Source organism: Triturus cristatus, chromosome 1_2 (genome assembly GCF_964204655.1).
Source record: "Triturus cristatus chromosome 1_2, aTriCri1.1, whole genome shotgun sequence".
Classification (NCBI taxonomy): Eukaryota; Metazoa; Chordata; class Amphibia; order Caudata; family Salamandridae; genus Triturus; species Triturus cristatus.
Window position 1 is genome coordinate 1,087,977,744 of NC_140580.1, and position 24,624 is coordinate 1,088,002,367.

The following is a 24,624-nucleotide window of genomic DNA, read 5'->3' on the forward strand; positions in this document are numbered from 1 at the left end:
GACTCCAGTGCTCCGCCTCCCTCCACCTTGCTCATACCCCTCACATACGTCAAAGCCACAGTGGAGGTCACTGCTTCTCCTACCTTGTTACCAGGGCCTGGAAACACCTCTCTCTGCATCTCTGTATCTCACCCTCACTGTTGGATTTCAGACTCAAGGCCTAACTGTTCGACTAAGTCTCTGCAGCAAGAATCCTAAGCACCTGGATACCCTCACGGGTAATATGCTGCACTATACAAGTCATGATTGATTGACTGCAGATGTATGGAATGAAATGGCATAAAGAGGCAGTGTAGATGTTAGAAATTGTTTTTTGGTTGAGTGTGGTGTGGACCATTCTCAAACAATAACCATAATCTCTGTCAGGTTGAATCACAAAAAGTGATTAAGTTTACTTGTGCTTAGCTTAGGCACAAAAGTAGTCAGGCTTAACGTAGAGGCAATGTGTAATGTATTTGTGAAGCACCTAGACAGTAATAAAGTGAAAACACAACATGAGAAAAATCCCACACCAATCTAGAAAGATGGATTAAAATGTAATAAATTATTTGACCCCAAAACGACAAACATCCAATCATTAAAACCAAAAGTATGACTTTTTAAAGTTTGTAGTAAAATCTAGCTCCTAAAAGACCAAAGCACCTACTGCTACTGTAACATCTAGTCTCATAAGACTAGAGGCAAAGTCAAAGGTTATGGTTGACCACGATGGAACCCAGTTCGGCTACATGGGGTGGATTGGGACCGGTCTTGACCTACCTTTGGACATAGAAGAAAGTTTGAAGAAAAATGTCTAAGAATGTAAAGTTTAGCAGGGCAAGGCAGTTGTTGGTGTCCAAGGACGAGGTGTCATTGTCGGGGAGCCGCTGGACAAAGTTGTAATGATTTCTACATTCTGACTTTATCACTTTTTGTCAAAAATCTACAGTGGGGCGAAGTTGCAGGCTGTAGCCGACGAGGGCTCCACGAGTCCTGATACCCCTACTCTGAGAAGCTGCTGAACAGGATTTGCTGCTGTGGAGTAGAAAGTAGCGTGAGCTACATTGAAGGCAGGCCAATCGACGATACACCTTTGTCAGATTAATGAGCAGATTGATCCCAGTCTCCTCTTGGTTCTCAGGGCACCCCTTGACTCCCACTTTTTTTAAGTCCTAAGATTTGGTTTTAGGCAGTTTGGACACACCAGTGGTCAGGCTTAACTTAGAGGAAATGAGTAAAGTAGTTATGAAGCATCCAAGCAGTAATACATTGAAAACATAACACAAGAAAAATTGCACCCCAATATAGACAAACGGAGTACAATTTAATAAATTCTTTCACACCAAAATGACAACAATCCAATCAGTAGAACCAAAGTTATGGATTTTACATGTTTTTAGTGAAAATTAGCACCTAACAGATCAAAGCACCAACCACGGACATCTAGTCATGCAAGACCCAGGCAAAGTTGAAAGTTATGGCCGACACCATGGTGTGGATACACCAGATGGATTGGGCCCGGTCTCTGCTTGCCTTCGGACTTGGAATACATTTTGAAGAAAAATGTCTGAGTATGTAAAATTCAGCTGGGCAGGGCAGCCGCCGATGTCCTAGCTAGAGGTGTCATCATCGGGGAGACGCTGGATGAAGTCATGGTGAACATTTCTACATTCAGAATTTCTCACCTTTTTAGAAGTAAAAAATCTCCAGCAGGATCAAGCTGCAGGTTGTAACCAACAAGGGTTCCAAGAGGCCGGATTCCCCTTCTGCAAGAAGCTGCTGAACAGAATTTGCTGCTGTGGAGAAGAACGTAGTGGAAGCTACCACAAAGTCAGGAGTGATTCGCCATGGGTGGAGCAGCAAGCAAATAGGTCTCGGTCTCCTCTCACATCACAGGGCACATTTTGGCATGGACATTTTCTGAGTCCCAAGTGTTGGACTTAGGCTTCTTGGTCATCTTTTCCACCACTTCCAAGGGTCCAGGACTGAGTGGGCATCACTTGGAGTTTAGAACTCACTTAAGGCAGGGTCCAGGTGCAGGGTTCAAGTTGTTACAGTTTTTTGTGTCCTTGTAGCTCAGAACAGGAGGCCAAAACACTGGTCCTTGGTGTCACTGTGGCAATTTTGGGTTCAAGCAGCAAGGCAGTCCTTCAGTAGCAGGGCAGTCCTCGGAGGGTTCAAGGCACGCTTCCAGGAGAGGGTAGTCCTCTGAAGTACAAAGCAGGCCTCAAGCAGCTAGGCTGCACACTAAAGTTCAGGCCAGGCCTTCTGAGTGTCCTTTGCAGACCCAGGACTGAAGACAGGAATTTAGTACTGGTTAGATGTTATAAAGAGCACATCCCTAAGTCCAACAAAACCAAATTTCAGGAAACAAGAGGGGAGCAGGGAAAATGTTTGGTGGAAGACTACCCTAAGGCTGACAGGTCTAACAGTAGAGCACAAGGACAGTTATAGAATGTGTGTACTGAGATGATACAAAGAAGATCTACATAGCACAGGAGTGCTCACAGGATGCATGGAACGAGATGGTACAAAGAAGATCAGTAGAGCAGGATGGTGTCCACAGAATGTGTGAAGCGAGATGGTATACAGAGGATCTGCAGAGCAGGAGAGAGCACACAGGATGTGAGGAAAAATAACAGGGCTCTTCAGAGAAGCGGGATACTTGAAGGATGTGCAGAGCAGGAGCATGCTCTCAGGGTCTGTGGTGCAGGAGAACACTCACAGTGTGTGCGGCACAGGAAGACTCACACAGGGTCTGCGTAGTGACATGGTATCCACAGATTGAGCAAATTACTTTTTCGCACATGGTGTAGAAGTTTTTACCATATGTGGCAGGGGCACATACCGTTGGTCCCTGCTGAACCTGACCTTGAGGCCAGGTGAAACTCACCAGTGATGATCCCAAGCTCCCTTACCGGTCATATTGAACTCACGTTAAAGTATCTCCATACAGTGATGGGCACACGCGGCTCCATCATTGGATGCAGCCTCTCGCCTGATCCTGACAACTCCTGGCACAGCTGACACTCTTGAGCAGCCCACTCAATTCACTTAGGCCCACATGCATCAAAGCAAAAGCCGGTCGCAAACGGGCAGATTCTCAGAATCTGCCCCTTTGCTACCGGTATTTTTGCATTTGGGATGCATCATTCCAAATGCAAAAATCGCAATTTAAGGAATCTCTAAATAGCGATTCCTTAAATTGCAATTGCATTTAAGGAATCCCAAATTGAGATTCCTTAAATGCAATGCATTAAAGTAAAAACTATTAGCGATTTCGCTAATAGGGGGAGCAAATTACCATGAAGTTGAACTTCATGGTAATTTGCAAAAACTTTGAAAAATGCACTAAAGTGCATTTTTCAAAGTTCCATTTTACACACACACATGCCCTTGGGGCATGTGTGTGTGCAAGATGTACTCATATGCAGATTTCAGGGGTGCAACAGGGTGTCCTTTTGACACCCTGGCACCCTCGAAATTGCATGAGCAATTTGCGATTCTCTAATTGAGAATCGCAAATTGAGAAAGTATTCCCATTCATTCCTATGGGCCTCTAGGCCCATAGGAATAAATGGGGAGGTATTCCTTAATTGCGACTCGCAATTTGCGAGTAGCAATTAAGGAATGTTTAGAAATCGCTATTTTGTAAGCGATTTCTACATGCATAGCCTTTTGCTATTCCTTATTAGCGAATCCTTAATTTTCGCAAATAAGGAATAGCAAATGGCATTGTTGATGCATGTGCCAGTTAATGAGTAGGCTGGTGGCAAAGGAGGAACAACGAGTCTGAGGGCTCAGTAGTGCAGCAGGTCCTCCAATGGCAAGGTCCCATCCCAATTGCAGCCAACCCGTGACTACCTGCAATTAAAAACTGGCATAGGCCAAGGGCATCCAAGGTGAAACCACACCCTGTGCTTGCACATTAAGATACAGAATTAAAGTGCCTTACTCAGGAAAAAAGCATAAAAATTATTTTTGCAAAATGTATTGTTATGATTTTTTTTATCTATTCAAAAAATTACAATTAGCACTCCTGAAAAGCTGCTCCAGACAGAGGTTTCCAGGCACACTACTGGGAATATCACATAAAATGTCCCAAGGAGCCCTGTTCAGCTTTGGCAGAAGTTGCACTGGGAATTGGAGTGTCAAATGTTTTTTGCATAGGGAAAACACGTGGAAAAAGGTCTTCCCCTAGGATCAAGGCAAATTTGGGGGTAATCTATTGCTTGTGCCACCCTGGAAGGGAAGTTTAAATCTCCAACCTTTTCCAGGATAGGAAGAGAAGAGCTCAGACTGAAATTTGGTAACGCCAACAAAAACATATATTTGTGTGTGTTCCCAAACCTCCAAAGTCCGACCATGCTTTGTAATGCCCTCTTTCCACTTGTTGAGTGGTATTGAGTATGTGAATTTCTCTGTACTTGAGATGGAGAAGTCTGCAGTATTAAAATCATTTACACCTGCCATGACTCCCTTTGTGAATTCCTTACAGGCATAAAAGAGGTATTTTTATGTTTACTGCTAAAAATTCTTTCCCGAATAGTGCCCAGTGTTTGGTGAAGGAACTAACGCAGGCTACACCCAAAACATGAGGGAGAGCTGCCGCAGAGGGTATTGGAAGTAGTGTAGGAATTTTGTATGCCCTGCACACCCTGGGTGTGAGATGTGTCAAACATTCCTAGTAAACTAGAGAAATCTGCGGAAGAAAAGACATGTGACCACCAGAGCAAGCTTTATCTGCAATGCACTGTGAGTGTAAAATGAACACAATTTAAGGATTCCCTTCTCCCACAGGATGGGGTTTTCCCATTTGTTGTTTAAGAGAGGGCACCAACCCAGTTGGATTCCTAATGGGGATTCCCAACCATCACTCACACCTGATCTCGGTATAGCAGGAGTCCATACAAATCATATTCAAAATAAAAATGAATTAAGTTCATAATTCCACGATTATACAAATATCACTTTAGTTCTAGCTTTAGGGGAATGTCATGGCCTTGATTTGTAAAAGCAAAGTACCCGCAAGATCAGAGTAAAAAAGAAAACACGAAATGACTGACTGACTAAAAAACGTATAAAGCGCACTTATGCCGCGGCGTCTTGGTGCTGGGCGAGTATGATGCCGGCAACTGATGGATCTTAAGACCTTGTAAAGAGCCAGGTTTTTATCAGTTTCCTGAATAAGGCCCTGTTGGATTCTAACCTGATAGTCATGGGAAGGGAGTTCCATAGGATGGATGCTTGGTAAGAGAAGCCCTTTCCTCCCCATCTAGCTCTTTTTACTCTAGGAACACATACTAATCCTGAGTTGGCAGACAGCGTTGGGGCTGATATACAGAAAACAGGGTTTGAATGTTCACAGCCCCTCCTCCGTATATAGCCTTATGTAGTAAGCACAGGGCTTTGAAATTCACTTTGACGGACTGGGAGCCAATGTAGCTGCTTGATCACCGCAGACGTCGGATGGTGTTTAGGTAACACAAGCAGAACCCGGGCCGCTGCATTCTGAAGTGATTGAAGTTTTGTGATCTGTCCCTTGTCAACACCTAAATATAGGGTGTTACAATAGTCGACTCTGGACAGGACCAAAGCTCCAACCACTGTTCTCCTAAGTGATAGAGGGATGAATGGCAACATTTTCCGCAGAACTTTTAATGTATAAAAGCATGCGGAGGACACTTGATTTATTTGCAAGGCAAGTTTGAGGTCCTTGTCAAGCGCAAATCCAAGGTTCCTAGCCTTAGACACAGGGACTGGACAACTGCCAGCTTCAGGAGGCCACCAGGCCTGACTCCATACTGATGATAGTTGACCAAACTCTAGGACCTTGGTTTTTTCAGTATTGATCTTTAAGAAGTTCGCATTAATCCATGCCATCACATCTATGAGGCAGTTACGAAACCTGTCCGCTGTTAGCCCCACAGTTTGTGTCACTGATACCACTAGTTGCGTGTCGTCGGCGTACGACACCAACATTATGCCATGTTCTTTAATTACTTGTGCCAGAGGTCTAACATATAATTTAAATAGTGTAGGGGATAAGGCCGAACCCTGTGGGACTCCACATGGGAGGTGGAAGATTCCTGATTGCAGGCCATTCCAGTGGATCTGTTGTTCTTGTGATGTTAAGAATGATGTAAGTAGGGTTAAAGCTATATCTTCAATACCTACTTTCCTCAATCTCCGCCGCAATACCGCATGATTTATGGTATCAAAAGCTGCGGTCAGATCGAGCAGGATGAGTGCAGCTCTGCCCCCCCCGTCCATCACTTCACGGATCTCTTCTGTAGCCATAATTAAAGCTGACTCCGTGGAATGCCAGGAGCGGAAACCATGTTGAGAGGAGTCAAGAATGTTATTGTTATCCAAGTGTTCTGTCAGTTCTAAGTTCATGGCTTTCTCCAATATTTTTGAGGGTAGTGGAAGGCAGGAGATTGGGCAATAATGTTTTGCCTCTGAGGGGTCTAAGGAGGCCTTTTTTAGAATGGGCCTGATACAAGCCTTTTTCCAAGAAGATGGAAATTCCCCGGAACTAATGATCTCATTTAGTAGGGGGGGTCAAGGCAGAACGTACTTCTTCCGATACCAGATGTAATATGTGAGGGGGACACGGGTCCAGCGGAGAGCCCGACTTGGTGTGTAGCAGCAAGTTGGCAACTTTATCCGCCTCCAGAGTGGAGAAACCTGACAACCTATGCGGTAATGTCAAGTTATCCAGGGAATCTGCACTATTCATTTCCGGAACACAAGCTGCCATAGCCACCTCTTCGTATACCGTTTGAACTTTGTTTTGGAAAAAAAACCAGCCATTTGATCCACAAAATTTTGGTCTAGCGAAAATACTATGTCACACGGACATTTTGATGCGCCGTCACAGTTTTGAACAACTCCTTGGAGGAGTTCTACGCCTCCAGTATTTTTGCAGTAAAGTAAACAGATTTGGCGTATTTTATGGCTGCCTTATATTCTTCTAAGGCACTATTATAGTCTTTTTTATGTTCAGCACTATAATCCAATCTCCAGACACGCTCCCTGCGTCTACAGCTTAGTTTAATTTGACGGAGTTCAGTCGAATACCAGGGTGAGGTAATGCGTTTGTTGCAGGGATATTTAGTGGTTTCCGGAGCTAGCATGTTTACTGCTGAACTAAGCCAGCTTTCGTAATTTCTGGCCGAGGAGTTAGAGTCAGAGGTTATCTCCGGGCAATTCTTCTCCAGGGCAGTAATCATATCACTCTTTTGGATAGATTTCCAAGGGCGTAATTTAAATATGCCTGACCTTTCCTGATGCCGCCTAGTTGTTGAAGGGAGCTTTAGGCGAAAGTATATTGCAGAGTGATCCGACCACAATAGTGGTTGCACGCTGACTATCTTGAGATGTTCGTTGTTGGTAAAGATACCGTCAGGCGTATGACCTGTTGTGTGTGTCGGCTCTGCTACAATCTGCCTCAGACCAAAGCTTGCAAGATTGTCTATCAAGTGAGATGTTTCAGAGTTATTGTTGGCTTTCAAATGGAAATTAAAGTCCCTCAATACCGTGAATGTTGGGGTATCCAAGCAAGACTCCAAAAACGTCTGGAGCATCCTAGAGAAAGGCAGTCATGGATGGGCATGGATTTGGGCACGACTGTGTAGAGAGAACATGCAATACCTGTGGGCATTTGTAGCTAAATCAGAAAGAACCGAACATTCTCAACTAGGACTGAGTTTAAACAAAGATTTGAAAAAAAGCCAACTTTGTTAGTGTTAAATGTAATTTGTTTTCAATCTTTGTACAGATACTTCACCTGACCTCAAGGACATGGGCTACATTTGTGTTATAATTTCTCAAAGTTAGTGAACATTTATAAATTTGACAGCACTAACGTTTCATTAGCAGTAGTGACTGCTACCAGACGGGGGTGGTGGGGCGAGGAGGGGTTAATTAACAAAAAGAAGACACTTATCTTAGAACGGCCAGCTGCCACCTCCCCTGCGTCCTCTCCCTTCTTCCTCTGCAGGAAGCACCCAGCACACAGGCTCCACTGAGCCAATCACAATGCTGTAATACAGCATTGTGATTGGTCCGAGAGCCGTGGATCTGCGCTCAGACTCAAACAGGGAGCCTGTGTATGTTCCTACCAGGCTGTGTAATGCACACTACTCCTCCCCTGCTCTGACCATCCACGCCCCACACTGCACACAGGCTGCACGCAATAGGAAAAATAAAATTACAATACCATTACGTTATTGTCATTTTAATTTTCCTTTTTAGGAGCTGCCACTGTTCAATAGAAACTCCTTTAACACCCATTTTTTACTAAACGTGCAAGTATAAGGCAACGCTTAGCCAATTTGGGCCTTATTTAACGTTTGGCGGAGGGCACTCCATCAGGCAATGTTGATAAAAGTTATATCTTTTGAAGCTTTGCGAAATGCAACCAATGTGGCCCTTTGCCCATTCCACACGCAGAGCTAAAATTTTCCACCTTAGTAAAATGAAGGCCTGGGGGAACTTTTAAGTACGCTGCAATAATCGGTGTAATTTCAGTAATTATGCATTACTCTAGTGATGCGAAATTACTGAAATTACTTGATTCCTCCACTTTGTCCAAATAGGGACCCTTGCTTCTAGTCAGGGTAAGGGGGATACACTCTTTAGATAACCCCTGCTCACACCCTCGGTAGCTTGGCACGAGCAGACAAAGGCAATGTGTAAACTATTTGCACCAACACACAGTAACACAGTGAAAACACCACAAATGGACACCACACCAGTTTAGAAAAATAAAGTATCTGTATCTAAACTAAACAGACCAAAACAACAAAAATCCAATATACACAGTTAAAAATATGACTTTCAAAAGGTTTCAAGAACTTGTACCATAGAAAACTATGGACACGTGACTTTTACACAAAGTACCTCAAGATGCGTCAAAATTCACAAGGCCAAACAGCTGCAGACAAAGAAAGCGCTGGAAAACACAGCAATGCCTCAGTTCCTGAGTCCTTGGGGAGGCAAGGCAATAGATCTGCTGCACACAGGATCGGTGATACATCGAAACCGGACTGTAGGGGGAAGTGAGGCGTCGAAATCCAAGATGATCCTGGTTCTGCAGGTGATGCGTGGAAAAACTTGGTGCACAGGTACAATGTGTGGAAATCCGGGATGCGTTGGCGATCGATGCAGGCGCATCAAGCGGTGCAGCGTCTGTCCTCTTCAGCCGCGATCCCTCGATGCGTCAATTTCTGTAGTTCTTTGAGTTTCTTTTTGCTTCCAGCTCCAAAACAGCAGCAACAACCTCCAGAGGCCAAAAATTGGCATTGGCACCTCTTCGCAGGTCAGAATTCACAGCAGGGGATCTGGGGGTGAAGTCTTTGTGTCCGTGAGACTTCAGAACAGGAGGCCAGCACACTTCAGGCCCTTGGAGATCTCCTTCAAGCAGGGGACACAGCACACAGCAAAGTCCTTCTCCTTTCTTTGGCAGAAACAGCAACTGCAAGCCATCCCCAGACACACAGCGAGAGCAGTATTTGTCCTCAGTCTCTCCAGCTCTTCTCCTTGGCAAAGGTTCCTCTTGAATTCCAAGAATGATCTAAGGTCTGGGGTTTTGGTCTGATACTTATACCCCAAAATGTCTTTGTTCTCTTTGTGCAAGGGGCTATGAGCTCAGTTCAAACCAGTTCTAGGGGGCAGTCTGCAAGTGCACAACAACATCCATTGTCAGTGTGAGCCTTGGTTCCAGACACACCACGGGGGCGGAGCCAGCATTGTGGAAGGCAGGCACAGCCCTATTCAGGTACAGGTGCTACTCCTCCCACTACTCCAAATGCAGATCAGGGCTATTCAGCCGAGTGCTGACTCATCGTGACTCCTGGAGCCACTGCACCTCCCCAGCCCCTGTCACTCCAAAGCCAGCCAGTCAATCCACAAACAGGCAGAGGCACACAGGATGGCTGAACAAGAAAATAGCCACTTTCCAAAAGAGGTATTTTCAAACACACAATTTTAAAACCATCTTTACTAAAAGATGTGTTATTAAATCCTGAGTTCAGGGATACCAAACTTCATTTCTAGGTCAAGCGCTGTGCTAGGAGAAGGCCTCTTTGAATCACTTCAGACTTTCTGCAAACTCGTGCGTGTGGTATTCGATTTTCCACCCATGCTATTGGCCTTTGTGTGTGGCTTTCAAAAATGAAAGCATGCAGTTGGCCAAAGGCGGGTGCATGTCCCACCTTTTCTGAAAATGTTTACTCCCAAAGCGTTTAGCTGTTGGGAGCGAGCAGCGGCACGCAGCGTGCCATCTGTTGTGGATCATGTTTCATTTCAAGACCTTGCAGCTTTCCTTACAAGGTGCGTCCCCTCCACCGCCACAAGAGTGCACGCTTCTTTTCCAGCACTCGCATTCATGACAATAGGATACTAACAAGGCGTGTCCCCTCCACCCCGGCCAAGGGACAGACCCAACCGCCACAAGAGTGCGCTCTTCTTTTTCCAGCACTCACATTTCATCTATATCAGCACTATCTTCCTGCACCGTTATCTTTGTATTAGTATGTTATTGTCAAGACATTTGCTGTACTCTGTAGTTGGCCTCTATAGTCGCCTCTTTTTCGGTACCATCTTAAAAATTGACCGTACCTTTTAACATTAGCGTTTTTTCATCACCGAGGTGCGCGCTTCCTTTCACACCTCTGCGCAGCTGTGGTGCGTGCTACCTTTGACATCTCTGCATAGTGAACAGCTGTGGTGTATGTTTCCTTTCCCCACATTGCTTTTGGTGCTCGCTTGATCCAGGGGTGTAATGCAGGCCCTTGCTGAGGGCTTAATTTGAGCCGGTGTCTGCTGGTGCGCACATGGGCACTTAATTATTAGTACTTGCTTTTTGTGCGTGCTTGCTGGCACCGGCTGCTAAATAATGCCTCTGCTTAGCTGTTGTGTGTGCTACCTTTCACATCTCTGCAGTGTATAGCTATGGTGCGTGCTTCCTTTCTCCCCATTGCACAGTACACAGCTTAAAAATTGACAGCACCTTTTAACATTCACCTTTTTTCAGCACCGTGGTGCGCGCTTCCTTTCACACCTCTGCGCAACTGTGGTGCGTGTTACCTTTGACATCTCTGCACAGTGCACAGCTATGGTGCATGCTTCCTTTCCCATCATTACACAGTACACGGGCTTAAAAATAGACCACATTTTAGCATTCAAGTTTTTTTATCACTGTGGTGCGTGCTTTTTTTCACATCTCTGCGCAGCTGTGGTGCGTGCTACCTTTGACATTTCTGCACAGTGCACAGCTCAGGTGCGTGCTTCCTTTCCCTCCACTGAACAGTACACAGCTGTGGCGAGTACTTCCTTTCACCCCACTGCACAGTAGTGGCGCATGCTTACTTTCACAACACTGCACAGTGCAGATATGTGGTGTGTGCCCCCTTTCACCCCAGTGCACAGCTGTGGTGCGTGTTTCACTCACCCCACTGCACATGCCCCCTCCATCACACCCACGTGGTTCTCTCATTTTCTGTTTAATAAACAAATTTCACACACAGATGCCCAGGTTTCCGATGTTAGCATTTGTGAACTCACTGGACCTCGCAGCTTTTCTTACAAGGCGCGTCCCCTCCACCCGGGCCGAGGGACAGACCCCACCGCCATCAGCTGGATTATAAAGCGCCCTGACAGAAGCACCAAGGTGCTGGACCTTGCAGCTTTCCTTACAAGGCGCGTCCTCTCCCTGTACAAGTTATTAGTTGGGGATATCAAGACACATTTGCTGTTCTTTATTGTTACTAGATAGAGAAAGAATTACTGGGTTATTGTCCTCTCCACCCCGACCAATTCAGCACCAGTACAGCACTAGCCCAGCATCAGCATAGCAGCAATGCAGCACCAACTCACCCCACCACGGAATTAGCACAGCGCCAACTCAGAACCAGCAGAGCACCACCTCAGCAGCAAATAATCCCTAATGCAGCACCGATTCAGCATTAACACAGCACCACATCAACACCAGTGCAGCATCACCTCAGTAGCCAGCGCAGCACCAGACTTACATCGGTAAGCACCACTTAAATACAAACACAGCACCAACAAAGTATAACTCAGTACCACCTCAACATCACTCAGCACTTCCTAAGTATCATTCACTACCACCACAGCATTACTCATCACCACCACAGCATCACTAAGCAGCACCTCTGCATCACTCAGCACCACCTAAGCACCAGCACAGCACCACCTAAGCGCCTTATAACCACATAACAATATTAGCATCAACACAGTAATACCTCCTCATCAGTGCACCACCACCACAAGTGCAGCAACAAGTCACCATCAGCACAGCACTATCTCAGATGCACTTGCAGCAACACCTCATTATCAACACAGCACCATCTCAGCATTAGCACAGCACCACCTCCGCATCAGTGCACCAACACAAGTGCAACACCAGCTCAGCACCTGCACAGCCCCACACCAGCAGCAATTCAGAACCAACGCAGCACCACTTCAGCATCAATACAGCAACACCTCAACACAGAACAAAAACAACATCACTTGGCACCACATAAGCACCAGTTCAGCTACACAACATCGGCATTACTCATCACCACAACATCACTCAGCTTCACCTCAGCATCCCTCAGTACCACCTATACATCATTGAGCATCACATAAACATCCCCTCAGAACCAGCCCACCACCACTTCAGCAGACCGCAATATCATTCCGGATCACCTGAGCATCACCTCTGCCTCTACTCACAACCACCTCAGCATCACTCCACACCCCTTCAGTTTGGCATAAAAATGTGACATCTATTAATTCTCCACAAATAACTCTCCTCTACTCCTATCTAATTAAAATACTATTTCACAACATCCACCCTCCCGTTGTTTACATCCCACACCTAACAATAAAAACTATAACAAAAATGTATCACAACAAGCAAGGAACAATTGACAGCATTGCATAAACAAATAAACTAGAGCACATTTTTTGTTTTTATTTAGATTTTTAGTACAATACTTCAGTTGTATATAATGTTTTTTCGGTTAGATATAAGGTGACAGAAATAGTTATAACACTTTTTTATTATAACTTATACATTTTCAACATGCTGCACAACATTCACAATGCTCTACAACACATATTAAAAACGTTAACAAAGCCAATAGCTCTGTCTAAACACTTATAACGCCCCAAAGGTGCAACCTATTGGCTATACCAATGCTTGTTCTATCTTATTCCTATGGAAAGATATGCTTGTAAAATGTTACAAAGCATTCCTTATTCTGTCCCATGGGGCAAGATAGCCTTTCAATAGTGAAAAACAAAATTGGCAGTATTTCACTATCAGGAAATTGTACACACACCAATACATGTCCTACCTTTCACATACACTGCACCCTGCCCAGGGGGGGGTGCCTTGGGCCTATTATAGGGGTGCCCTATATGTAAGAAAAGGGAAGGTTAGGGCTAGGCAAGTGGGTGCACTTGCCAAGTCGCAGTTAACAAACTGCGCACACCGGAGTGGCATGCTTGAGACATCTTTTCAGGGCTACTCATGTGGGTGGCACAATCAGTGCTGCTGCCCACTAGTAGCATTTGATTTACCAGCCCTGGCACACCCAGTGCACTTTACTATGGACCTCCTGGTAAATCAAATATGCCAATCATGGATAACCAATCACAATAACAATTTACACAGAGAGCCTATGCACTTTAGTGTCCAGAGTCCTAGAGCCAACAAACACAGGTCAGGACAAAATAGGAGAAAGAAGCAAAAAGTTTGGGGATAACTCTGCAGAAAGGGCCATTTCCAACAGCATGCTTAGCAAGGAACCAGAAATATGTCAATTCAATAAATCTGTATCCAGCAAGGAAATGGAGTACAGAAAGCTGTCAGCACACAAGTTCTGTCAGGGTAAAGAAAGAACAGCTGGGTTTTTGTGATTTCCTGAAAGAATGGAGGTTTGGTTGGGCTCCTGCTTGATGAAGAAGGGGTTTCTAGAGGTTGGGAGGGGCCCTGGTGCAGTATTGCTTCAGCACTAGGGATCTTTGACTTTTGGGCACGTAACAAAACTTATATGAGTCAAGTAAAAGCATTCCATTTGTAAGGTTTTAATTGGGAAAGGGAAAGTGTACATAACAGGCGGTAGTCCATGTCACACGCATATTAAGTTGGTGATACTAAATATAGCTGTGCATAAATGTATCTCCTTACTCATAGCTTACATTCACAGAATTCCTGCGTAAACACAGCCTCCCTTTTATCTTCCAGGGAAGGACAACTTTTGGTAATTGGAGAGTCCCTGGCATTGGCAGGGATCACAGTTCCTAATGTGCACAGGGGACCACTGCAGCTCTTCCCTTAAGCCACACCACAAGTCACACCCTCAGGCCTCTTGAACACTTTACATGCAAATGCTCTGTGCACCTTAGTTAAAAAAATATTTTACCTTAAAATGCTACACCCTAGCTCAAATACACAGGATTTGTGGAATTTGTGTTGGCAAAACCAATCCGCCAGTATTGTAAATTGTCCAATTGTAAACACAGGGGTTTACAGAGGAATGTAAAGAGGGGTTTCAAACTATAGCAGACATACTAAAGCAATTCCAGTACAATGCAGGCGTAAATGTCTTGCCAGGGTAGGAAAGGAAACAAAACACACCATATTCAAAATGAGTGTAGAGGAAGAGATTTAAATAACCGTTGCAAATGGGCATTTACAAATTATTTACTCAAAAGGATTTCTCAGCTTGTAGAAAATTGACATCAATACATTGAGGGAAGCAGTCGCGCCCAGCACGACAGCCAAAGATGTCTAGGAGTGCCCTTTGGATTCTCTGTAGATGCGCACAAGACACAAACCTGCTCCAAAGTCTGGAGGAAGCTTACGGGAGTGTGGGATTGAGCTTTCCAAGCTGTGCTTTGTGAGTCGGTCTGTCTGTTTACAAACGTTCACCTGTATTATGTCAGCTCAGTGGGGAGGCGGAAGCAGCCCAGACCAGTGAAAAAAGCACCACAGTGGGGGGGAGAAAATAAAAGAGGCCACCATAATGCAGCAAAGAAATGAGGCTGTGAACAAGGCCTTGGCAGGGTCAAGAGAGTTTTAAACATCTGCGGAACCTCACAAGAGCTTAAAAGCTTTTCGAGTAGGATTGTCAAGAGGTACAAGAACTACTATTTTTAGGTCCATGTGAAGGGAACAGGAAACGAAAGAGAGGCTGGATTTACATATGAGCGTCAGAAGGGTAGATGTGGATTTTAGCAGAGATACAGGAGAATGCACCAACAAACAACATTTCAGTCCAAATTCACAACATATTTTTATACTGTGAAATGCTACATTGTGGGGTAGATATAGGCCGTTGTCATTCACAGAATCAGGAGGATTTGTGAAATCTTATGACAGTAATGCACATTTACGAAAGCAGAAAATCCACTAATGTTGCTATATTTTCACCATCTTAAGTTCCGGTTGAGGGTTGGGACTGGAGGTGTTTCAGGGCAGCTCTGCAGAAGTAGCTGAACAGCAACAAATTTATAAACTCATGGGTATGTTCATGCCTTTTATGTCTAGTATTTAACCCTGGTAGATCATTCACATTTACTCGAGTAAAAAGCAGGAGTAACTTCCTCCTAGAGTGGGAAAGGGAAGAACAGCTCCCTTTTACTTATTAATGCTCAGAGCACTCTTCACATCCAGGATCAGTGCTTTTCATTGTCTCGCAGAGCACTGTCCACCTGTTAGACCTGGCATCATTGGCTTGAGTTTCCCCTGTATTTTTTTGTCTTTGCTTCCTGTGTTTTTGCTGTGTGTTGGACTTTGTTTTTGCTGGTCTAGATGCTTTGGGCATTTTGCCACTGCTGTTCAGTGCCAAAGCGCAAGTGCTCCCTTTGTAAATTGTTGTTATTGATTGGCGATTACATGATTAGGCATATTTGATTTACTAGTCAGTCCCTAGTACAGTGCACTGTGTGTGCGCCCAGGGCCTGTAAATCAAATGCTGCTAGTAGGCCTGCAGCACTGATTGTGCACCCACATAAGCGGCCTGTAAATGTAACTCAGACCTGCCACAGCAGTGTCTGTGCGCAGTTTGGTACTGCCCTGCTGACCGGCAAGCGCACCCACTTGCCAGGCCCTAACCTACCTTTCTTATATGTGAGTCACCCCTAAGGTAGGCCCAAGCCCTGTGGGCTGGGTGCAGTGTATGTGAAAGGTAGGGTATGCCCTGATGTGTGTGGCATGTCCTGATAGTGAAAAACTACAAATTTCGTTTCTCACTAAGGCTATCTGTCCCATAGGATAGAATGGGGAGTTTCTCATTCCATCTTATGAGTATTACTGTCCCCGGGAACAAGATAGGAAAATAAAGTTTGACATGCCTGAACTCAGAATGTTAAGATGCATCTTTTAGGGAGGGTGATATTTACATTCTGAGTTTGAAAATACCACTTTTAGAAAGTAGGTATTTTCTTGTCTAACCATCATGTGTGCCTCTGCTAGGTTGGGTGTTGACTGTCTGGCTTTGGAGTGACAGGGGCTGGGGACGTGCATTATTTTCAGACAGCCGCTTGGGGGGTTAAGGTGTGTCCTGCCTTTCTAGGGTGAGTCAGGGCTGGGCTGAATAGACCTGGGCTGCATTCAGAGTATGGGAGGAAGATTTCTTTCACACCTGAATTGGCCTTGTCTGCTAAGGACAATGCTGTCTCCACCTCCTGCCAGGAAGCTGAACCAGAGAGGACAGAACTGCTTTTGGCAGGGCAAAGAGCTTCTCTGCCACAGAGAACAAAGGATTTTGTATTATAAAAAGAGGGGCCCAGACTTTTAGATCACTTCTGGAAATCAAGAGGAACCTTTGCAAAGGAAAAGAGCTAGAGAAACGGAAGAGGAATACTGCCCCTTTGCTGTCTGGGGTTGGCCTGCAGTGGCTGTTTCTACCAAGTAAAGGACAAGGACTTTGCAGTGTGCTGTGTCCCCTGTTTGAGGAAGATCTCCAAGGGCTTAAAATAGAGCTTTCCTCCCGTTCTGAACTCTCAGGGACACAAAGACTTCACCACCAGCTCTCCTGAACTTCCTTGCTGGGAGTTCTGACCTGCTAAGAGGTGCCTGCTGCTGTTTTGGACCTCTGGAGGCTGTCTGCCGCTGGGAGCGGGAAAAGTAACAACTTCGAGAAGCGCGACGCATCCGCACCTGTTTCCAACACATCACCGAAGAAATGGATGCAGCGCCTACCCGCGGCTCGAGGAATTGCCACAAGCTGCAACGAAGTCTGAGACTACAGCACTGATTCTGATGCAGGCCCTGCTGTGCAGCTGCAAGAGAACAACGCAGTGCGTCACCGCCGCCACAGCAAGAACCAATGCATCCCTGAACCTCAAGCATCGCATCTGGGCACCACGCCTGCAGGAACACTGGGTTTGCAGTAAGAAACTGACGCATCACCTCCCTGGGCGTAAGGAAGCGACGCATCACTTTCCCTGTGACAATTTTTGTTTGTGTGCACGACGCATCCAAGGTACTTTGTGTGAAAAGTGTTGCATCTGCAATTTGCTTTGAGCAGAACTATTTTTACATTTATAGGTCATATTTTAGTTACTGTATTGTGGATTTTTGTCGTTTTGTTCTTGTTTGGTTTAGATAAAGATTACTTATTTTTCTAAACTAGTGTGGTGTCCATTTGTCGTGTTTTCACTGTACTACTGTAAGTGTTCACAAATGCTTTACACAATGCCTCTGAGATAAGCCTGTCTGCTCGTGCCAAGCTACTAAGGGGGCTAGCAGGGGTTATTTTAGAAGTGTATCCCCCCTTTCCCCGGCTAGGAAGAAGGGTCCCTACGTGGACAAAGGTGCAAACAATTGCCAATTAGAGACCCCCCTTTCTAACACCACCCAAATAGAAATTGAGTTCAATGTCCCTCAGAGCACTCTCCACTTCCAGTGTTGCCACTTCCAGTATTAGTGCTGTTCTGTGTCTCCCAGAGCACTTTCCACCCAAGTCATAAATAGTGTTTAATGTTAGACGGAGAACTCTCCATACAACCTAATACAGTTCACTCTGACTCAGACCACTCTCCACCCAAGGCTTAGTACAGTTCCCTGCCATCTAGAACACTTCCCCCCCCCCCCTCAAGCCTAAAACTGTTCCCTACCACTCCCCACCCCCAGCTTAGGATAGTTCACTGTCAATCAAAGCGCACTCAAGCGTTCACTATGCTGCCAATGGAGTGGTGCAGTTTCTCTTCAATGGACCCCAATGTCAGCAAGGGCGTTGTGCCCCCTCTCACTATGGTGAGTAGTAAAAGAAAGTCAGAAGTGGGTGGAAAGCGCCCGTAACACCACAAGTGCTGGTGCCACTGCACGTGCTGCACCATTGACAGCCCTGCTCTACTAGAATCAGCATACCACCCCTTGCCCCAGCAGAACAGTGCTGTCTCACTCCACATTGTCATACCTCTGGCTGAGTACATTAGCGCTCCTTCAGTCTCAGCACATCTCCCCGCTTCCAGGCACCTGAAGGCTTTCTGAGTCCAGGCACTAGAGCTGACCCTTCACCCAGGCCTGCAGGCTCCCTTGGCCCCCTGGCTCTGCATAGATTCCCTCTCAGTTGGGTTAGCATGTGGTATCTGCTCTAGGCTCAGTACCTCTAACAGCCTCATTATTAAAAGCACATTAATGACAATAACACTTTTAAATAGTATCACAGGTCACCACCGTGTCCTCTTTTCAACACTCTACGATGGATGATGAAGTTAAAAAAGTGATAATAACTGCTGTGATCACATAGGCATGGCATTAAATACATTATTATACACTAGACTGTGTAATGTAAGACATAGCGCCACCGTTAAGAGAAGATATACTTAATCTATTAATAACATCGACACGTGATTGGACCACAACATTAGATGCCTTACACACACTTGATCAATGTGGGCCCAGGGGTGGAGGCTGAACTAGAAGCGCGTGACTTGACATCTGCCCCTCCCCCCGCCCCCCCATCAGACTCATCTTTTAAGTGAGAGTGCACAGGGTGAACCTCCACTTAGACTACATCAGAAACATATAAATGAACAGAAAGATGACACCGCTGACGGGCGGATCGTGCTTGGCAAGGACGTGCCCACCCAGGGGACTCCCTGGTGACACACCCACCGACACAAATGTGTGAATGGGAGATGCTGATGAATACATTTACCAAGTGTCTCGTTCCTCGAGGACTGTACAGTGATGTAGACACACTGATGCAGAAAGTGCTTTCCCATCAATGAAAATATGCTCCTAACCGAGTCACCTCCACGGTTCATTCGCAGTAAATCAGTTTTTCGCTGCCATTATTTATCCGGATGACATCCGAGTGATGAATGTCCCGTGAATAGAAACAGAGCTGGAGGCGCCCGTGGGAGGCCGGGAGACGCCGGGGGAGGAGGGGCGAACTCTGGTTCCGACTCTCGTAGTGGTAAAATGCCAAGAACATGTTGGGAAGGAAGTGACGGCTGAGATGGACTTAAGTTAAAAGGCCCACATTTTTCTTAGAGCTTGCATCCGGCGGCTATGTCAATAGCTGGGGCCACCAAACGAGCGGGCCCTACGCAGGGGGGGAGAGTACGGACTTCTGCATGCAGGGACCTTTAGGGGGATGACGGAGGATGCGGCTGCCGTCTGACGTAGGTGGCCAGGCAGCGTCTCGTCATTCACCTAGCTGCTCGTGCCCTAGAGGGTCACGGGTAACCGTGGTATTGAACAAACTAGAGGATGAAGTCGAAACAGGTAACGTTTATTGGAAATACACAAAAAGGGGCCTGTGGTTAATTTGAGCCGGTGGTTTCCGGTGCTCGGCACCGGCACTTAATTCTCAACACCAGTGCTTGTGATCAGGGCCGGCTTTAGGGTAGTGCCACCGGTGCGGCTATACTGGGTGCTGAACTGTGGAGCGGGTGCTGACCTCGGGTGGAGGCCTTCACGTTTTGTTATGCCACTGAGCCCTGGTTGTTTTAATGAGTGATTTGCCTTGAACGTTTGTGAACGCCCATAAGCCAGAATGTTTATATGCATTCATAATCTCTCACCACACCCTCTGTCAGCCCGGAAAGGTTCATATTTTTACTCAAGCACAGTGCTGGTGTAAATCCATCTCCAGGGTTGGAAGAAACCATAGTAGTGCAATTACAACAAGCATTGGCATAGGCAATAAGTCTCGCCTTTGGGACCTTATAAGTGTTTAGCCATGCAACAGTTGCATAACTAAATACTTATAAGGTCCCAAAAGCGAGACCTATTGGCTATGCCAAGTGGCCGTGCGGCCGCGAAAGTGATCGCGATTGCGATCAAACATCAAAGCGGCCGTGCGGCCGCGAAAGTGAAAGTAATCGCGGTAAAGCGCGGCGCGCGCGCCCGCGCACATGCACTGTAGCTCTAGGCTGGCCTGGTAGCACTTTGTGGAGACCTCTCAATAAGTCTCGCCAGACCAGCGCATGCGCTGGGTCAGGCGAGACCTAAAAAGGAAATCATTCCTTCGGTGTGTAGTTTTCTGCCACCGCGACATCCACACAGTGGGTTCCAAGCTCAGACATCATGTGATCTCTCATGGAACCCGCGGTCAAACCTGTGCCAAGCTCAACTTTTCATGCTGATCCCAATCAGCTTTAGAGATTCCAAAAGGTAGTAAAATTACACTCTGATGAAAGTTTAAAAATAAGAATGCAATTTTACTACTATGTTTGAGAATCAGTCCTCATAAATTGTATGTTAACTATGCTATTGGTTTAAATTCATACTTAATGTTAGGTACATTGTGATTTATGGTGGCGTATAAGGCACTATCACACATGAGAAATACATAAAGAAGATTGTATTCACACATATCACTTTTCATATATTTGCTATACTAAAAAATGGCAGTAAGTTGTTTAAAAAGGTTTGTTTTACTTGTTTAATTTTTTACATAATTGTGAGTGTGCTTTGCACTTCTGAATGTATTTATTTTATTTAAAAGAAGGGGTGTTCTCTTGGCTCCTGGCAGTTGCTGCAGAAAGTAAACAGTGCCCCTCAGAACACTGTTTACATTCTGCTCTTGGCACTGCCATTGCAACTTCTGAAGCCAGAGGTCACTAAGGCAGTCCTAGGAGTCACAAGGGAAAAGCCAGGAGTCACAGCTGTGACCCCTGGTGACCCCGAAATAATGCCCATGGGAGTGCACCCAGTTTAGTTTTTAAAAAATCCCAGTCTTCAGGGTATCCACCTCCGAAGCGGAGAGGACAGAGGTGTGGCACAGAGTGCTGCCCGTACTGAAGAACGGAGGGACCGGGCGCCTGGTGATGGTAGCAGGTTATGAGGATTTAGGGAGCACCTTGAGGAGATGGTTTATGAGGGGGTAAGTAAGGCATGGGAGAAGATGTCAGCATGCAGGTTGAAATGGAATTCCACCAGACATGGCTAGTACCAAGGGAAGGGGGCCAACAGGTCCAGTAGTCTGGGAAGGTGACTGAGGGTCTGTGCATTGCAATAGTGGTACAGGTCAGCAGAGGGGCAGAGTGGCAGCGGACAATCAGGATATTGTAGAACTGTAGGACTCCTCTCTCCAGTAGATGGAAGAGGGCAAAGACAGAGACTAGAGGATAGGAGGGCAATTGCATCCTTTGTAAATCTAGCACAGCATGCGACCGTTCAGTGGTGAGGTAAGGAGTTTGTGGATGGCTGGAGGGACAGAAGAAGCAAAAGGGCAAGGAGCACCAACCTGTGGAAGGCAGCAATGGAAGATGGTCAGGAGAAAAAGTAGAAGTTACACGTTCAGGCAGTGATTAGACGAAGCAATGTATCTGAACTTGTGGAAGTTTATCCCCACTGGCAAAAAAGCAGGCAAAGATGTCGCTATTCTTTCGAATTATCAGCCAATTTCTCAGCTACAATATATGTGCAAAGTCATGGAGAAACTGATTAATAAACAACTGATTGCTTATCTGGAAACTAATTATCTCTTCGACCAATTGCTAACAGGCTTTAGAGCAAAGAATAGTACGCAGGCCACACTTTTAGCAGTGTTCGACAACATCAGACTATTGGTGGACCAGGGCAAAGCTGCTGTCCTGATCCTAGTAGACCTGTCAGCAGCATTCAATATTGTGTTTCATAGTCTTCTGATGTAAAAACGACATGAAAATGGACTTTACTCTACAATGATTCAGCTCCTTTTTAAGGAACAGAACTCAGACAGTACGACTGGGTTCTTTTACATCTTGTCTAAAAACAGTCAATTGCGCAGTCCCACCGGGATCATTGCTGAGCCCAACACTTTTTAATGTCTATGTCTCTCCATTAGCCAGGATTGTGGAAAAAATGACAATTCATCATCTGCTCTTATGCGGGTGACACACATTTGATGATAGTAATAGGGGAAAGACATGAAGAAAAATGGCTGACCGTCTATCAAAAACCGCAAATTGGATGACAGAGCATTGTCTCAAACTGAACGCAGGGAAGTCAGAATTACTAATCTTTGGGGGAGCAAACCTAATCTGGGGCTCATCTTGGTGGTCTACCGTATTAGGAACCCTTGCCAGAGCCCAAACTGGTAGCAAAAAATGTAGGACTTCTGGCAGATAATTCATTATCCATGCAAGACCAAGTAAAGGCAATGTGTGGCTAAAGTTTTGCCATTTTAAGATTGTTAAGGAGACTTTTTAAGTGGATCTCGGACAATTGGAGAAAAACTATAGTTCAGGCTCTAATAACAAGTAGACTGGACTATGGGAATGCCTTGTATGTAGGCATGACAAATTACTTGTGTTCACGGCTGGAGGTTACTCAAAATGCAGCTGCCATGTTAATCTGTAACAAGGTCATCAGGATGTATGGGTATGTACACTGGCTGCCAATGCACCAAGGAGCAAAGTTTAAGCTAGTGTGTCATGCATATAGAGCGCTACATAAGACTGGCTCTATAATCTTGCAAGACAGAGTAGAATTCTATTTACCGTCACGTGACCCAAGATCCCGTAATCCTGAATTAGCAAAAACTAGGTGCATAAAGAAATCATCAGGCAGCCGTACAATGGGATAAATTACCATTAGACCTACGCCTCACTGAAGATCATCTGAGGTTTAGGAAGAAGCTAAAAACATGGCTGTTTAGGAAATAATGCCTTTGGGGTCCTTACTAATGAATGCCTTCAGAAACATCACAGAGTAATTCTAGCACTGTGATATCCCATTGGGATGAGTGTTGCGCTCTATAAATACCGTAAGTAGATAAATACATAAATAGAGCCAGTGGGAAAAGGCTGACATGGACAGGGAGCACAAGAGCCCACGGAGAGCTGATAGAACATGAACACGATAGGAATTGGCGGATGTGTTGAGACACAGCGGGTTGATACTGGATAGAGTTAGGGAAATAAGGAACTGGCTTGCACATTCAGGGTAACAGGTGGAAAGGTAGGGTTTTAGGTCTTTTAGTATTCCGGGTTAGACTACTAGGAAAGGTTTTTAGGAAAGAGAAGCCAGGGGCCTCAAAGGTGATGGACAATGAAGTGACAGCTGAGAGGTGCAATGACAATGAGACGAAGAAGGTGCAAGGGACAAAAGCAGAAGAGCGAAGTACAAATAGAATTGAGACACCAGGAACTGATGCTCGGACACGTCCCACACAAGAAGGTGAACAGGTGACGTAGGGTCGATGTAACTTACATCATTTGCTGTAGTGTAATTAAGTAAAATTACTGAAAAATTACACAAGATCATGGGAATGTACAAGAGGATCATAGTCCAGCATTTACCACTATTTTCCGGGCAGAAAATTGACCATTGCATTCAATATGGACCCTAGAATGCATTTTGTGGTAGGGAAATATTCTAACTGCACCAGCGCACAAATAGCGGCAGTCTTCGTGCTCACTGAATATAGTGTTATTTTGCTCCTGCAGTAGGGGCCACGTTACTCATACTCAAGTGAACTTGCATAACTTTTTTGTAGTTTTGCATCATAACAGTAATGCAAGATTACCAAAATGACTCCAACTTCTCTGGTATAATTAAACTGTTGCCCGGGCCTACAGGTGACATGCAGAGAGAAGGGGTAGGAGGCGCCAGGGTGTGAAGGACAGAAAGAGAAGGTGCCATGACAAAGATAATGCTGTCGTACATGGGTATTGCAGCCCCACTGCGGGGCCACTTACTGATGAGCATGAAAGAGAAGATCTTGACTAGCGAATATGAAAACCTACCTACGGTGTTACGTTTGGAGATCAGATGCAAAGAGGGATCCAATGTGAACAAGAGAGAGAGCAGGCCAAGGTTGTCCACAAACGTTGACATATGGACTGCCGCATTTACTGCATATGCCACCCTTAACCACAATACACACCCAGAGTGCAGCATGGGGCTGTCCAAATATTTAGTCATGATAAGGATGGCACACTTTAGCTTTGGAGGTTAACATGTTTGAGCTGTGACAAGGAGTTCAAGACAAGGATGGGTTTGGGCCCACTAAACCCTTATGGGGATGTTGACAAAAAACTGCAGCTAAAGCTGACAGTGACAGCCAGGCCAGTATTGGCTGTGCACAATGTGAGCAGATTCTCCCTGCAACCCTTTAAGGGAAACCCACTCATGGGGTGGTGGGGAGCCAGCATTATAGTGAAGCAAAAGGGACATGT

At 45.5% G+C, this 24,624-nt stretch overlaps 1 protein-coding gene across 4 annotated transcripts in view; it reads right to left on the reverse strand.

The window, feature by feature from the left end:
- The window catches only part of KCNT1 (potassium sodium-activated channel subfamily T member 1), a 1,722,207-nt gene that overhangs the window by 909,640 nt on the left and 787,943 nt on the right, over positions 1-24,624 (reverse strand). The gene's annotated exons all lie outside the window — the stretch shown is intronic.